We start from the raw sequence: 14993 nt of genomic DNA on the forward strand, positions 1-14993 counted from the left end.
GATTGGAAATAAGTGAGGGATTGATAGACATCGTATTTGACAGGCAAGGAGTCTCAGTTGGAATTTTTGAAGAATTCTTCGAATTTTAAAGAATTTTGTGAATTATGCAGCACATACATTATTCCCAATCAAGCAGAGGTATGAATTGGATAAATTTGGAATCTGACAAGACGTGTGTAAAGCAGAAAGCAGCAGGAAATGTAATCAGATTGGCTTGACAGTGGAAATATGGAAAAAAGACTATAATTATAAGTCCTCCTGTCAGTCAGTTTTGCAGTCAAACTGCAGGAACAATATTCATGCCCAGATTTCTCCTTTTATACACCACCATCGCTGTACCTCGGAGGTGTTTGAATTGGAAATAATGTCCTCTCTGGCGAGAGTTATAGATTTATTGAGAAATGCTGTTTTGGACACCTTTTCTGTTCTGAAAAAGGACAGAAAAAGACAGATATATTGCTATTGTGAAGATTTACACAAACTGAGTTTGTGCTATGGTGACTTTATGTTGAATAAAGTGTGCGATACCTTGCTATACTTCAGGTATTTTAAAGAATTATTTCTGTTTCGGTAGCTTTTCACCAATTGCTGTAAGCGGATTCCGTTCACTACAATTCAAAGAATGTTGTTTCTGTAATTTTACCCTTGCACAGTTGCTTCACCTGGAGGATTACCCATTGCCCAGTTGGGATTACAAACTAACTGTTTGTTCATCCTGTGAAAGCATTGGGGTATGTTAGACTTGGGTCTAGAGAGTGAATAGAAATTCATTTCTAATACTACTTTGAAAAAAACCCAGAGGAATTTAGCACCACAACACAATACAGGACAGGGAATATGAGAAAAGTTCAGATAGGTGGATTTTTCCCTTTCTGAGTTTAGAGCTTTGCCTGTCTTTGTCGATTCACCCAGTGTCAGGTTTGGTACTGATGGGAATTTCTGATGCTTCTTAATCTAAGTTGAACAAATCCTCCTCTTGAATGAATTAAAGAGCAGCATCAAAATTTATTTTGAATGCTTTGGGCCTAACATTTCATGAATACAAATGTAAAACAAACAAACAAACACAATAAAATAGATTCAGATTTAGATTTATTGTCACATGTACCGAGGTACAGTGAAATGTATTGTTCTGCTGTACAGTCCAGGCAGATCGCTCCATACATGAAAACGTAGGACATACACGGTTTAAATACATAACAATAGACATCGGGTGATGCATACGGAATGCTACAACTGTAGAAAAGATGCATAGAAAGATCAGTTCAGTACATAAGAGGCCCATTCAAGAGCCTGGTAACAGTGGGAAAGAAGCTGTTTTGGAATCTGTTACGTTCTCAGACTTTGCATCTCCTGCCCGATGGAAAAGGTTGCAAGAAAGAATAACCCGGGTGGGAGGGGTCTGGGCTGCCCGCTTTCCCAAGGCAGCGTGAGGTGTAGACAGAGTCAGTGGAATGGAGGTGGGCTCGTGTGATGGACTGGGTGGTGTTCACGGTTCTCTGTAGTTTCTTACGGTCTTGGGCCATGCAGTTGCCATACCAAGCTGCAATGCAGCCAGACAGGATGCTTTCTATAGTGCACCTGTAAAAATTGGTAAGGGTCAATGTGGATTGACATATCATTAAATAGCAAATCAGTTGCCCTTGGATAAGTTTTGTGAATATACAACACAATAAAGTGCAAAGATTATAGTTTGACAATGTGAAGAACACCAGTGGAAAAATGAAAATTTGCAGCATAACAAACGTTCATGTGACACTATTAAGAGGATCATGTTTGTACATATCTGAGAGAAACAACAAAGTAACTTACACGTTTCATGGCAACAGGCTTCCTCAAAGCGTTTGCCAGCCATTTAAGTCATTTTGAGTAATGGTCACTGCTGTAGGCAAACACAGCAAACAAGTTTGAATACTACTTTTTTGAACTTTGATGAACAAATGTATATAGTCACACACCCAATGCATCACTAAATGATTCTTCTGCAATGTTATTTATTCTCTCCTTGCTGTTGAAGGAAAGGACTTTAATATTTGATCTCCAGAGCGTCATAACCGGCAGGTATCTCAGAATATGCACTGGGAGACCCCACCGCGCACTGCCTATAAGCCCACATGGAACGAGTGCATGGCAATTTCCCAGGAAGTTCAAACTTCCATTGATACTTTGAATGGGGCAACACGGTAGCATTGTGGATCGCACAATTGCTTCACAGCTCCAGGGTCCCAGGTTCGATTCCGGCTTGGGTCACTGTCTGTGTGGAGTCTGCACATCCTCCCTGTGTGTGCGTGGGATTCCTCCGGGTACTCCGGTTTCCTCCCACAGTCCAAAGATGTGCAGGTTAGGTGGATTGGCCATGATAAATTGCCCTTAGTGTCCAAAATTGCCCTTAGTGTTGGGTGGGGTTACTGGGTTATGGGGATAGGGTGGAGGTGTGGACCTTGGGTAGGGTGCTCTTTCCAAGAGCCGGTGCAGACTCGATGGGCCGAATGGCCTCCTTCTGTACTGTAAATTCTATGAAATCTATTATTGCAGCCTTCATATGGTTCTGACTGACAGGAATAGTTACCCCGGAAAGCTTAGAAGAATTAAAACCACTTACATAAGAACATAAGAACTAGGAGCAGGAGTAGGCCATCTGGCCCCTCGAGCCTGTTCCTCCATTCAATACGATCATGGTTGATCATTTTCTGGACTCATCTCCAGTTACCCATCCGCTCACCGTAACCCTTAATTCCTTTTACTGTTCAAAAATCTATCTATCTTTGCCTTAAAAACATTCAACGAGATAGCCTCAACTGCTTGGCTGGACAGGGAATTCCACAGATTTACAACCCTTTGGGTGAAGAACTTCCTCTCCAACTCAATCCTAAATCTACTCCTCCTTATTTTGAGGTTATGCCTCCTAATTCTAGCTTCACCTACCATGGAAACAACCTTCCAGCTTCTATCTTAATTATTCCCTTCACAATTTTATATCAGATCCCCCCCCTCATTCTTCTAAATTCCAATGGGTATAGTCCAGGCTTACTCACTTATAAATTAATCCTGTCAACTCCAGAATCAATCTAGTGAATCTCCTCTGCATCCCTCCAGTGCCAGTACATCCTTTCTTAAGTAAGGAGACAAAACCTGTACACAGTACTCCAGGTGTGGCCTCACCAGCACCCTATCCAGCTGCAACATAACTTTCCTGTTTCTAAACTCCATCCCTCCAGCAGTGAAGGATAAAATTCCATTTGCCCTCTTAATTACTTGCTGCACCTGCAAACCAACATTTTGTGATTCATGAACAAGGACACCCAGGTCCCTCTACCTTCCTGTCTGTCCTTCTGAATAGTCCGATACCTCTGCATATTTAACTCCCAGTCGTGAGCACCCTGCAACCATGTCTCTGTAATGGCCACTAAATCATACTCACTTGCGATGATTTGTGCCGTCAACTCATTTACCTTGTTTCGAATGCTACGAACATTCAAGTGAAGTGCCCTTATGCTAGTTATTTTACCTTTGTGAATCCTAACACCTCCGTTAATAGCATTCCATTAGTTATTTTTCTCTTCAACTTTCTTCACAATTTTCCTTGTTGTTGGAACACTTCTCCCCATATGCTAACCTGCTGCTTTGCTTCTCATTAACCATTATTCTTCCATAGTTTCACTCTCCCCCTCCCCCACACTTGCTAGTTTAACCACCCGATGTATCTTTTCCACTAGAACACTGGTCCCAGATTGGTTCAGGTGAAGACAGCCCCAATGGTACAGACCCGTCCTGTTCCAATACTGATGCCAATGTCCCATGATATGGAACTCCTCTTTCCTGCACCATTCCTTTAGCCACATGTCTACATCCCTAATTTTCTCATCCCTACACCAATTCGCATGTGGTTTGGGTAGTAATCCTGAGATTATACCCCTTGAGGACCTGTTCTTTAATTTAATTCCTAGTGCCTGATAATCCCCCAACAGATCCAGTTCTAACACCTCGGTGTCCACATTACTGACCCCCACACAACTCCCCCAGCCCCAACCCTCCAGAGGACCTCCTGAATGCACTCCTACCCCTACAGCAGACTCCAAACTCTGACACCCCCTGAATAACTTCCCAACTGCTAACTACCCCCTTGCTCCCCCCACTCCCCATTGAGGCCCCACAACTACCCTCCCGAACACTCAACTGCCGCCCTACCCCCCATGACTGTCCTGACCATCCAACTAGCCATCCACCTAACACTTTACCCACAGCATCCCTCACAGGACCCCCAATCACACTCCCAAAACCCCAACTACCCTCTCAAACACCTGACTATCCCCCACTCAATCTGATAATTCTCTTCTCCCTCCAGGAACCTACCAGCCTGAACAAGGCCCCCAGAGCACCCAAAACCTCCCACCAACCAGACCATCAAAGAAAAACCCTCAACAACCAACCCCAGTGGGTTGGGGCGGGACGAGACGTGGTGGGGGGTGACGGTTGAGCAGGGACTGGAGAAGTGGAGACATTGACCTGGAGTAGGCCATTTGGCCCTTTGAGCCTGCCCTGTCATTCAATAAAACTGGCAATCCAAAATCCCAATGCCCATCCAATCTCCCCACTGGCCATCTCACCGCACCCCCCCCCCCCCCCCCCCCCCGCCCTGTCACCACTTGTCTGCCCCTCACTGGCCACCCTAAGCATGTCCTGACCACCCAACACCGTCGCAACCACCCGACTGCATTCATTCCAGGTATCAGCCGAGTGAATCCTCTCTGAACTGTTTCCAATGCAGGTACATCTGCATTCTGAAGGGCAACTAGGGATGGGCAATGAATGTTGGCCTAGCCAGTGATGCCCACTTCCATATATAAAGAAACCAAAACTGCACCCAGTACTTCAGGAGTGGTCTCACCAATGCCTTGTACAGTTGCAGCAAGACTTCCCTACTTTTTATCCTGCAGCCTCTCTGCAATAAAGGCCACCATCTCATTTGCCTTCCTCAGTACTTGGATGCTCACATTTTGTTTGTAATTCATGTACAAGGCCACCCATATCCTTCTACACTGCTGCATTCTGCAGTCTCTCTCCAGTTAAGTAACATTTTGCTTTTCTATTCTTATTTCCGGGAAGTGGAAACCTCACATTTTCCCACATCTTACTCCATTTGCCAGATTTTTGCCCACTCACTTAACTCATCTACATCCCTTTGCAGATTCTCTGTATCTTCCTCACAACCTTATGTCTTATCTATCTTTGTATAATCAATTAATTTAGTTACAATGCAGTTGATCCTTTCATCCTGATATGGATTATAAATAGTAAAGATGACAGTACACATCCCTTTGACTAGTCAAGTTTGGAAACGGTTGCCATCTAAAACTGTTGAATTCCCTGTTGGATCCAGAAGGCTGTAAAGTGTCCAGTAGAAACATGAGGTGCTGTTCCCCGACCTTAAGCTGAGTTTCATTGGAACGTTGCACCAGGCCATGGACAGAAAGGCCATTTTCTGCCTTGGTCCCACTCTGACCTTTCTGTGCATGAGAGCAGGTGAAGTGAGGATTGAAAAACGGCCGTAACATTGGCGAGTTCAAAGTATTTTTTATTGAATTCAATATTTAAGATCAAAAACTTGAAGAAAGTGTTTCTATTTTCCAGAATGGGTTTTTGGTAAAGCAGCATTTAAAGAGTCCTTGTGATTTTGTTTTTACCTCGAAACATAAATGTCACAGGATTTTTCTTTTCAACAGTTTTACAGTCATTATTGTCTGCTGCTTTTCCAGAAACCCTCTAATTAGACGTTTTTAACTGACAGATATCCTGAATTGCAGATTACAAAAAAAAAATGAAATTACTGGTTAGGCTGACTTGCTTGACATGATACATTTAATTTGTATTCAATGGAAATCCAGGTGTTGAAGATGGTACAGTAAGCATCCTCCTTATCTGTATCGAACACAATATACTTTGTCCACAGCAAACCTTGTGTTCCCTCTTTATTCAAAGACACAACTTAGTGCAGCAATGCGATCAAATGATGTAAAAAAGAAGATTTCTAAGGAAAGGCAAAAGATGGGTAATTCTCTTCTCTCATTTTCCTTTTTAGATCTCTGTCCTGGGACGACAACAGAATGTGCCTTGAAGAAAGGTATGTTTAAAGTAAAAACAATTGAAAATGAAACAATATCACAATAAGAAATAGAAAGTTTCTTCAAAATTACAAACTGTTTTTATTTATTAATTTATTATCGTAACATGAGAAATAACGGTAATCTGTGCAGTGCACCTGCTGTCAAGATGTAAAGTTCCCAAGATGTGGTGATTTTTATTGTTCAATGTAAATGTTAATCAATCGCCTTTTCTTAAATCAAAGGTTAACCATGGGACACGAGGGTACAGATTTTGTGTAAACTTTAGGGACAAACTCATCAATTGAGCACATTATTTTCCAATTTTCCTGTCAATTCCGAACAGTCGGTCAAAACATTTTGGGCTGGATTCTCAGTCGACGGTATCCTCCGCTTCGCCAGCAGCGCACTCACACCTACGGATTTTCCGATGCCCTGGGGGTGCCCACAATGGGAAACCCCATTGGCCGGCTGCCGGGTCAGAGGGTCCCGCTACCAGCGGGGGGGGTGCCGCACCAGAAAACGGGTGCGGCGGGACGGAGAATCCCGTCCTTTAAGTTTGCTGTGCTGACGTTTTACTCATTAAAAGGTTTACTTCATATTAGAACTTGGTGACAGCAAGATTACTGTTATTGGGTTGGACAACTTTTGTCATTCTGAATATCACATTTCAATATCTTATTCCCTCATGATGGACATCTTTTTAAATGTTAAAATCTGTCTGCAAATAAAAGGAGTCATGCCAATCATATTTCCAAGGAGCGAAGTGAAATACAGCACAAATGTATCGCTTTACCAGTTTGAATTTATCTACACTTCGTTTTGTATAGGCTCTGATAGTGACAGTGAGTTAGATTGTATGCACCAATTGGTTATTATTCTGAATCATCTGTTGTAGCTGTCAGATTAAGGATTTTTTCATGGTTGCTGCCACCTTCTTTGCGATGAAAAGTAAAATTCACTTTGCTTTTTACGTCATTCTTATAATTTTGTATACTTGCTGCATGATTTCCTGATGATCCCTGTCCAGATTTCTACTAACGGAGGTCACGGGTGGTGCAATTCACCTCTCCCTTGCAGAAAGCCACATGGTTTGGAAAGGACAGATTCCGTAATGTGTTTCTTTGTTCACGGTGCTGATTAATTATTTATATTCCGTAACAACTATATGAAGGACTGTTCTTCTAATGAGCCATTGCTGCAGCATCTGGAATGGTGAGAGCCACATGACAAATCAGCCAGACGGGAGGGTTCATGTTCCTAGTCACGTTATGAACCGGAATGTGTCATGTGCATATCAAAGCTTTAAACAATAACAGAGCCGATTTGAATGGCATGATCATGTCCGCTATTGCTGCCTCGTGTGCAGCGTTAAGTAATCATGTCTCAAGGCGAGGGTTGCTCATATTATTAATATTTCAACAAACATAGCTCTTAAGTTGCACAGTTCCATGGATAAGAAACTCTGTCATTGGGTTTGCAGGATATCGCGGATTGTGAGAGTGCCATGAAAGGCACACTGTTTTATATTTATCAAGAGAAGCAGCAGATTCTTCCATGTCGTCAAATTGTAGTTCTAATGTCAAGTATGTTTCCAGTCACTTATGTAACCAGCTCCTGTCACAGAATTTTTGATTGTTACAGCAAACACCCTTTTCGCTTCTCAGTCAAAATCCCTTTCTCCGAGGATCACCGCCTTGACATGGTGGAGAGGCTTTTGGGTTCCGATGATCTCTTGAGCAATGGTGCTGTGAGCTCCTTGCTCCTGGTGGGGCCGCCCAAAGCGACGAGGTTGGAGAGAGGTGCTGGGAAAAGTGCGATCCAGAATGGCCTCAGCAGTAGGACAGGGATAGGAAGATTTGACCATCAGTACTGTGTGGGCACTGATACCGTCCCAAGGTCGCCAAGTTAAACAAAATCCCACGCAGACTTCTACCAGGGTCCTCCTGCCACATGTGCCCAAAGACCTCCATGGGGTCCAGAATTTGGTCAGTCGTATGAAGACCCATGGTAGTACTGGCCCTAAGTAGGCATCATCCTTGAATTGAGGGACAGCCAATGATGAAAAGATATTGATAAAACCTCGTAATGTGGTACAAGTTCCCAATGTTCACAGAGCTATATGTTACACCCACATGACCATACATGATCCCTTGATCAATGTTAACAAGGAAGGATCCCATTCTCTCAATATCCAGTTCATTTGTGACTAGATCATAAAGGTGATGCTGACTTTCCTGACTGCTGCCACTGTATTGATTTTAAGGCAGTCCACCATACCAGCACAATTTCACCCAGAAAGGCAGGTTTCTGGGTGCTTCAGGGATATTAAGATGATTCTGTAGCCATGAGTCATGTGCTTTCTAAGTTCATAAATTCAGCACAGTTGTAATGAAGTGCACTCTTCCACCAAATCTATTGTAAAGCACACAACTGGAATTCTGTAGGTGACCTTTGGGTACAATGTGATGTGCTGCAAGTCCAGCTTGTGTCTCAAGCATCATGCTGCCTTACTAAGAGGCCTTATCATGGAGATTCCAGAGGAGTAGCTCACACATAGACTACAGGCGGGTCAGTGAGAAGAGCAACAGCAACTGAAGATGAAAAGTAGGATAATTTATTGCCAACTGGAAGACACATTAATGCTACAGGAGATATTTTCTACTGCTGAATCGGGGCTCACTTATGAACAGACCTGTTCACAATATCCCCTCTTAAAACCTCCACCCCTGCTTAAAAAATGCCATGATGAGACCCTTAACTGTACTTTATATCATAAAGCTACTCACAGTACCCAAAAATTTCCAGAGAGCAACATTTGCAAGGACCATTAGATAATGGTTACCATACTTTCCAACTTGTGTGTGAATGTGCCTATGAGCCTGTGTGCTTTCAGGCATGTGTGCATTTTCTCTTTTAACCCTAAACTTAGATTATCTCAGTATTAGGAGTGATGGAGGTGGCTGGTTGTGGTATGTTGCAATGAAGCTCCAATGGCCCTTATTTCAAAGCAGTTAATCCTGAGATGACAGTACCTCTCGTGTTGCTACATAGAACTTTGCACATGCCTTTTGCAGACACATGTGCAGGAATCCAGAGGTGCAGGAGGCTGGTAAGAGGACATGGACGTTGTGAGATGTTGTGAGAAGTAGCACCATCATGCGTATGCGGTATGCAAGAATCCACTCCATGGTGAAAGGAAACCATGGTCTTCCAGCTGATATCTAACACCTTATGGCAGCAGTTTGAATATCCGTAGAGGAAGCACGGTCTGCTCTTGAGCTGTATGTCATGAGAGTCTCCACTGCAGACATATCAGCAACTACAATATTCTCCTGGATGGAGTGCAGTGCTGAAGAAACCATCAATCAGGGTACCACAAGGATTGCTACTCATGCTTTGAATTCTCCTTAAGCCTTTATTTAAAAGCAGAATTTATGAAACCTGGTCCAGATGTCAGCAAGCAGCCAGCAAAGGGCATTTTAATAGGTCTATACATCCGGTAATTCAGTCTCTGAAAATCTTCTACAATCTCTGAGTATTGAACTGGCTTTTAAGTGGGGGATCTTCTCTCCACCTAATTGCAATTCAGCTAACGTAAAGGCTCATGGAGACAGCAACTCTGGTTAAGACAGATTTACTTTCCAAGCTTGGTTCAACGTACGTACGGAAAGTGATTTGGAGAAACGGCAGGAGCCCACCCCAGTTGGACTCGATCCAATCCTTGTAGCTTTCGATTTTACCTTGACCAATGAATTTTACTTTAGGCAGCATGGTGACTGCGTGATCCGCTCGTGATTTATTCCCATTCTGTTCCCTGGTCAAGTGTTGTTTTTCAAGACCCTCACATCCGCTGTCTCTTGCTCTCCCCTACTCCCATCTCCCTTACCTTAGTGTGGTTCCTGCTCGTACCATTGTCTGTCTGAGCGCAGGATGCTGGAGCTGCTGATAAGATCAGCTTATTGAGCTGGGCTATTATTGCTGACCACAGTATTTCTGTCTGATTCTGTCTGTCTTAGGAATGTGGTCAAGTTAGCTCGCTTAAATCCCACCATACGTTGTGGCCACTACTATTAGCAAGAAGGGCTGGTTTAGCTCAGTGGGCTAAACAGCTGGCTTGTAATGCAGATCAAGGCAGCAGCGCGGGTTCAATTCCCGAACCGGCTTCCCCGAACAGGCGCCAGAATGTGGCGACTCGGGGCTTTTCACAGTAACTTCATTGAAACCTACTTGTGACAATAAGCGATTATCATTATTTATTATCCTTAAGAGTTTAAATGCTTGTTACAGGTATATTCTAAGAATACATGTTTAATGGTTAATAATGATTATTGGATATACTTTCTATGATTAGATTCAATCCTCAATCAGCTAACTTATGTAGGGCTACACTAGTGTCAACCTAGTTATCCGGTTTTAAGAGCCCCCCCCTCCCTCCTCCCTCCCCACCCCCCCCCCCCCCCCCCCCCCCACACACACACACCCTTCAGAGACCATGTGAGGTCTGTGAGGTAATTGCATTTAAGGATGTGTAGAAAGGTATTTTCCTGGTACAGACTGGATTTGTAACAATACAGAATTGCCTCCACGACATTGATTTTTCGCAATCGACGTTGTTTTAACAATGTCTCATTGCAAGCTGCTGCTGACTCTTAAATTTTTTTTCCCTGGTAAGATTATTTAAGTTTTTACCGATGAGTTACTTTGCATGTTGTGGTGCCATGGAAGGTCACTGTCACTTTGCACCACATCTGTGTTGGTCCTCTTTGGGGCTCAAGTCTCTGACCAAGCCAGCGCCGTCCCCCACTGCCTTTTCGAGGAGCATGTCCAGTGGCTCTCAGTGAAAAGAATAAAGTCTAACATTAGAATTTAAATTTTTCAACCCAAAAAGTTGTATTTCATAAGTTCAAACAAGATGGAAACGAAGAAATTCTCTGAAGTGAAATTGCTGCCATTTTATCCAACTGATCAAAGCAATGATGCATTCTGAAAGGAGCATCTCTATATATAAAGGATCAAAACAGCATTGTGAGAATGGAATAAAGTTGTCATGTCAACTGCGTATTTATATTTAAAACATTGAAAATTAATTCCTATCAGGAAGTTGACGTGAGCAGCTGGAAAAACTCTTGTTTACCTTTTTCACCTATGTCTGTGAACGTGATCACAAGTTCCCATTTGGCTAAATTGTAGGTAAAATGAAGAAAATCTATTTAATGTAATAAATAGTGGGAGAGGGCGGGGGAGTGGATTTGAGTGGAGTGCTCTTTCAGAGGAGCAGTGCAGACTCGATGGGCCGAATGCACTCCTTCTCCACTGTCAGGATTCAATTATTCTAATCTATGATTTTCTCCTTTGCCCAACCCCATCAACGCATGGAAACACAGACATGCTTTATGCCACTCCTGACTATGCTGTCTCTGCTGAACTCGGCTTAAGTTTTGGGACTACACTTCAGGAAAGCATCAGGAGAGGGAGAGAGGACCAGAGCCCCCAGAACCATGAAGGGAAGGCGCCTCTGTTGAATGGGCCCACCGATTGAGGTATTCTCCACCCTTCTCACCCAAGATGGAGTATGAAAATATTTTCAGTTTCCCACCCTCAATGGACACCCATCAGGTAGCAACCTGAAGCTCAGGGCATTCGTATCCTGTCAGAGACCCTGCATGCCCCATCATAAAATCACGTCTGGATCAGTCTGGGCAGGTTCCCGGATGAAATCCCATCCATGCAATTTTACGCACCCCTCGCCTCAGAACCCATCTGGGGCGGGGGAGAGGGGGGGAGATGGGTTGTGGGGAGTATAAAACTCTGGTCTTAAAGTATTGTCTGAAAGTACAAGTTGTCACAAAGCTACTGCACTTAGAGTGAGGTGACCGCAACCATAAACGTCACACAAATTTTTCATGGATGATATTCTTTTGTGTATATTAGAAATATATATTTCAGGTTGTGCTTCACATCTAATTCATATGGAATATGTTAAATTTTTTTTTTAAATTGCTAAATCTAAACACATTTCTGTTCACGAGAAGGATTTAACTGCAGCAATAGTTTCCAGTTACTCAATTTTCTTAAAATTACCTCACTGGAACTTCAGTGTTAAAGTGCAATGCTTATCACATTTTAATGAAGTGTTTAATATTTATTTTGCTTTACTAGAATAACTAAAACAGTGCCTCAAGACACTGAGAAATGGTGCATCAGCACCAAAACTAACACTAATGCACTCGTAAAGTAGAGACGTTGGTTGAAAATGTTATAGCTCCTCTGTGAAACTAATGTGCATACATATTTCATCAACTGCAGCAATGTTAATTTCTGAAAAATAAATTAGCATTGTTCAAATGCTCACCAGAGTCCTTTGGATATGCATCTGGGACCACCATTTAGAGACTATTTGCAATGACTTTTAATTATAGAATGTTCAGATTGTCCAAGGGTTCTGGTGTTAGTTTAACTGACTCTGCTGAAAATGTAAATCAGTTGACAAATAGGCAGATAGCAGAGAAATTTCAAAGAATGACCACACATTAACTGGGGCAGGAAAATAATATTCTGTCACACTCTGGAAATAAATTGTACACGAAAACATAGGATCTCTCTCAGTTATAGAATGATTGCTAATGCCTTGTGCGCTCTTGACTGGAAGGCAAAAAGGTCACAGATCAATCAGATAAATTATAATCTCAGATTTATTTGAAAAAAGGAAGTGGGGTTCTAACCTTAACTCTTGACCCCACCTTGATTAGAAATGCTCAGCCATGTTTTCTCCTTCCTCAGACAAATCTTCTTAATTCTGTTTTTAAATGATTTACTGCCAGATTCCTTTAACTCGAATGTGAGGAATAGGCAAGGATGTGAAAATTCTAATTTAATGAAAAAAAAAGCAGCTCCAGTCACATCAACTATATTTTTTAAAGAAATTGCTTTTGTAGAGCAATGTTAATTACAATGCCACAGAGATCCCTGTTGCCTTAAAATCTGTGTAGTGCTTACAATTTACAGGTTTATTGGCGAGTGCCATTTAGATGACGCCAAAATCTTATGCTGTTTGATTGATGCTCCAAATTCCTGGTCCCACCTAATTCTTTGGAATGGTTGGTAATTGTTAAATTAATCAATTAGTTGCAGGTCGCATTTCAATTGAAACTCTTTAACAATGCCAATAGGTGTAATTAATGGCTGGAATTACAACAGCAGAGGTTAGAAAGTAGACTACTTAATCATTTGTATAAACACTTTGATCCGCCTGCTCATACTGATCAGGGGCAAAACTGCAGACATCCTCCACCCTTTTTTTGTCAGTCGCTGTAGTTTAAGGCAAATAATTGCAACTGAGCCTGCAATAAATTCAGGAAAACTTAAAATTGACGTGGGCGGCACGGTAGCACAATCTTTAGCACTGTTGCTTCACAGCGCCAGGGTCCCAGGTTCGATTCCCACTTGGGTCACTGTCTGTGCGGAGTTCTCCCCATGTCTGCGTGGGTTTCCTCCAGTTGCTCCGGTCTCCCCCACAGTCCAAAGATGTGCAGGTTAGGTGGATTAACCATTCTAAATTGACCTTAGTGTCCAAAAAAGGTTAGATGGGGTTATTGGGTTATGGGGATATTTGGAGGTGTGGGCTTAGGTAGGGTGCTCTTTCCAAGGGCCGGTGCAGAATCATTGGGCCAAATGGTTTCCTTCTGCACTGTAAATTGTACGATTCTATGTTTCTATGATGATCTCCTGGTGAGTCCTTTTTCTGTGAGCCTGACTGGAAGCTAATACCTTCCACAGCATTCTGAAAGAATCTCTTGCAAATATATTGGAACTGTCCTTCTTTATTACTTTTCCTTTCAAAATATGCCTCACTGATTGTTATTAGTACAGGCATAACCATGGTAATCTGAGTGTACTTGCATGCTGTGACGAATGGGAGATGTTAGGAAAATTGGATTAGAAATGTAGATGGCAACTTAAGGGTTAAAAGCCTGGGGTTAGAATGTGTTTGTTTAAAACAAATTCTGTTTGCAGAGCCTGGGTGTTTTTAGCAAGTAGCAAGTAAAATTGACAAAGGAATGTGTTTTTCAGTCTAGGCTAATGGACCACGGGTTGACTGGTAGGTCCCTGGGGAGTTACTGTGCTTTTTGCAGTCTGCAGATATCATTTGTTTTTAGTGTACGAGATGAGGTCATTACTGGGTGGAGCCCAGAAAGGCAGGGAGGCAGTTCGTTTGGAGAAGCTTTGAGAGAGAGAGAGAGAGGAGCTGAGGTCTCATCTGCCTAACTATGAGTCCACAATCCTTTCCAAGTAGGAGAGCTTCAAAACAAGAGTGATTAAATTTTAAAGGCTGAACAGTCTTGGCTGAAGACAAGGAAGAGGCTGAAATAGCCCAGTGGAAGCAGCTATTTTAAGACAAGTTTATCATCCAAATATATTGATGCTACCAATATCTAATCAATCAGGACCGACTGCTACCAACATGGTGCGTTGGTAGAGTTTAATCAGAGTTTAACACAGAATATTATCGATACAACAAATCATACAACTGTAACAAGTAGCATGTATCATTCCCGATCAGGATTGATACCTGGACAGCAGGACAGATGGCACTTGCTGGGAGGACCTGGATGGGTTATTGAGAAGCCTTCTGGCCCTATCAATAATTACTTTAATTTGAAAAACCTTGAAAAAAAATTGAGTTCTTTGTCTAAACCATAGGTTGAAAGCCCGCCTCTAATGTTATCTAACTTGTATTAGCTTGAGTCTTTGGATGGGATTTTCCAGCCCTTCATGCCAGCAGGATCTTCCAGTCCCAGCCAGGTTGACCCCCATCAAGTTCTTGGGCAATGGGGCCAGTGAGCCAAGGAAATGTTCATTGACTTCAGTCGGACCGGAAGATGCCACGTG

The 14993-nt window shown here is 42.6% G+C and overlaps 1 protein-coding gene and 1 long non-coding RNA gene across 25 annotated transcripts in view; one reads left to right on the top strand and one right to left on the bottom strand.

The window, feature by feature from the left end:
• Window positions 1-14993, top strand: part of LOC140429768 (receptor-type tyrosine-protein phosphatase delta-like) — a 3491723-nt gene that overhangs the window by 1457746 nt on the left and 2018984 nt on the right. For all 24 annotated transcript variants that reach the window (XM_072517184.1, XM_072517188.1, XM_072517191.1 and 21 more), the window contains exon 5: window positions 6080-6121. The gene's annotated coding sequence lies outside the window, so the exon portion shown is untranslated. The remainder of the gene's footprint in view (window positions 1-6079; window positions 6122-14993) is intronic.
• Window positions 1088-14993, bottom strand: part of LOC140429771 (uncharacterized) — a 92225-nt gene continuing 78319 nt past the window's right edge. Inside the window, exons 2-3 of the long non-coding RNA XR_011949188.1 lie at window positions 1813-1882; window positions 1088-1581 (exon numbers count right to left, since the gene is read on the bottom strand). This is a non-coding gene — a long non-coding RNA (uncharacterized lncRNA). The remainder of the gene's footprint in view (window positions 1582-1812; window positions 1883-14993) is intronic.

Source organism: Scyliorhinus torazame, chromosome 9 (genome assembly GCF_047496885.1).
Source record: "Scyliorhinus torazame isolate Kashiwa2021f chromosome 9, sScyTor2.1, whole genome shotgun sequence".
Classification (NCBI taxonomy): Eukaryota; Metazoa; Chordata; class Chondrichthyes; order Carcharhiniformes; family Scyliorhinidae; genus Scyliorhinus; species Scyliorhinus torazame.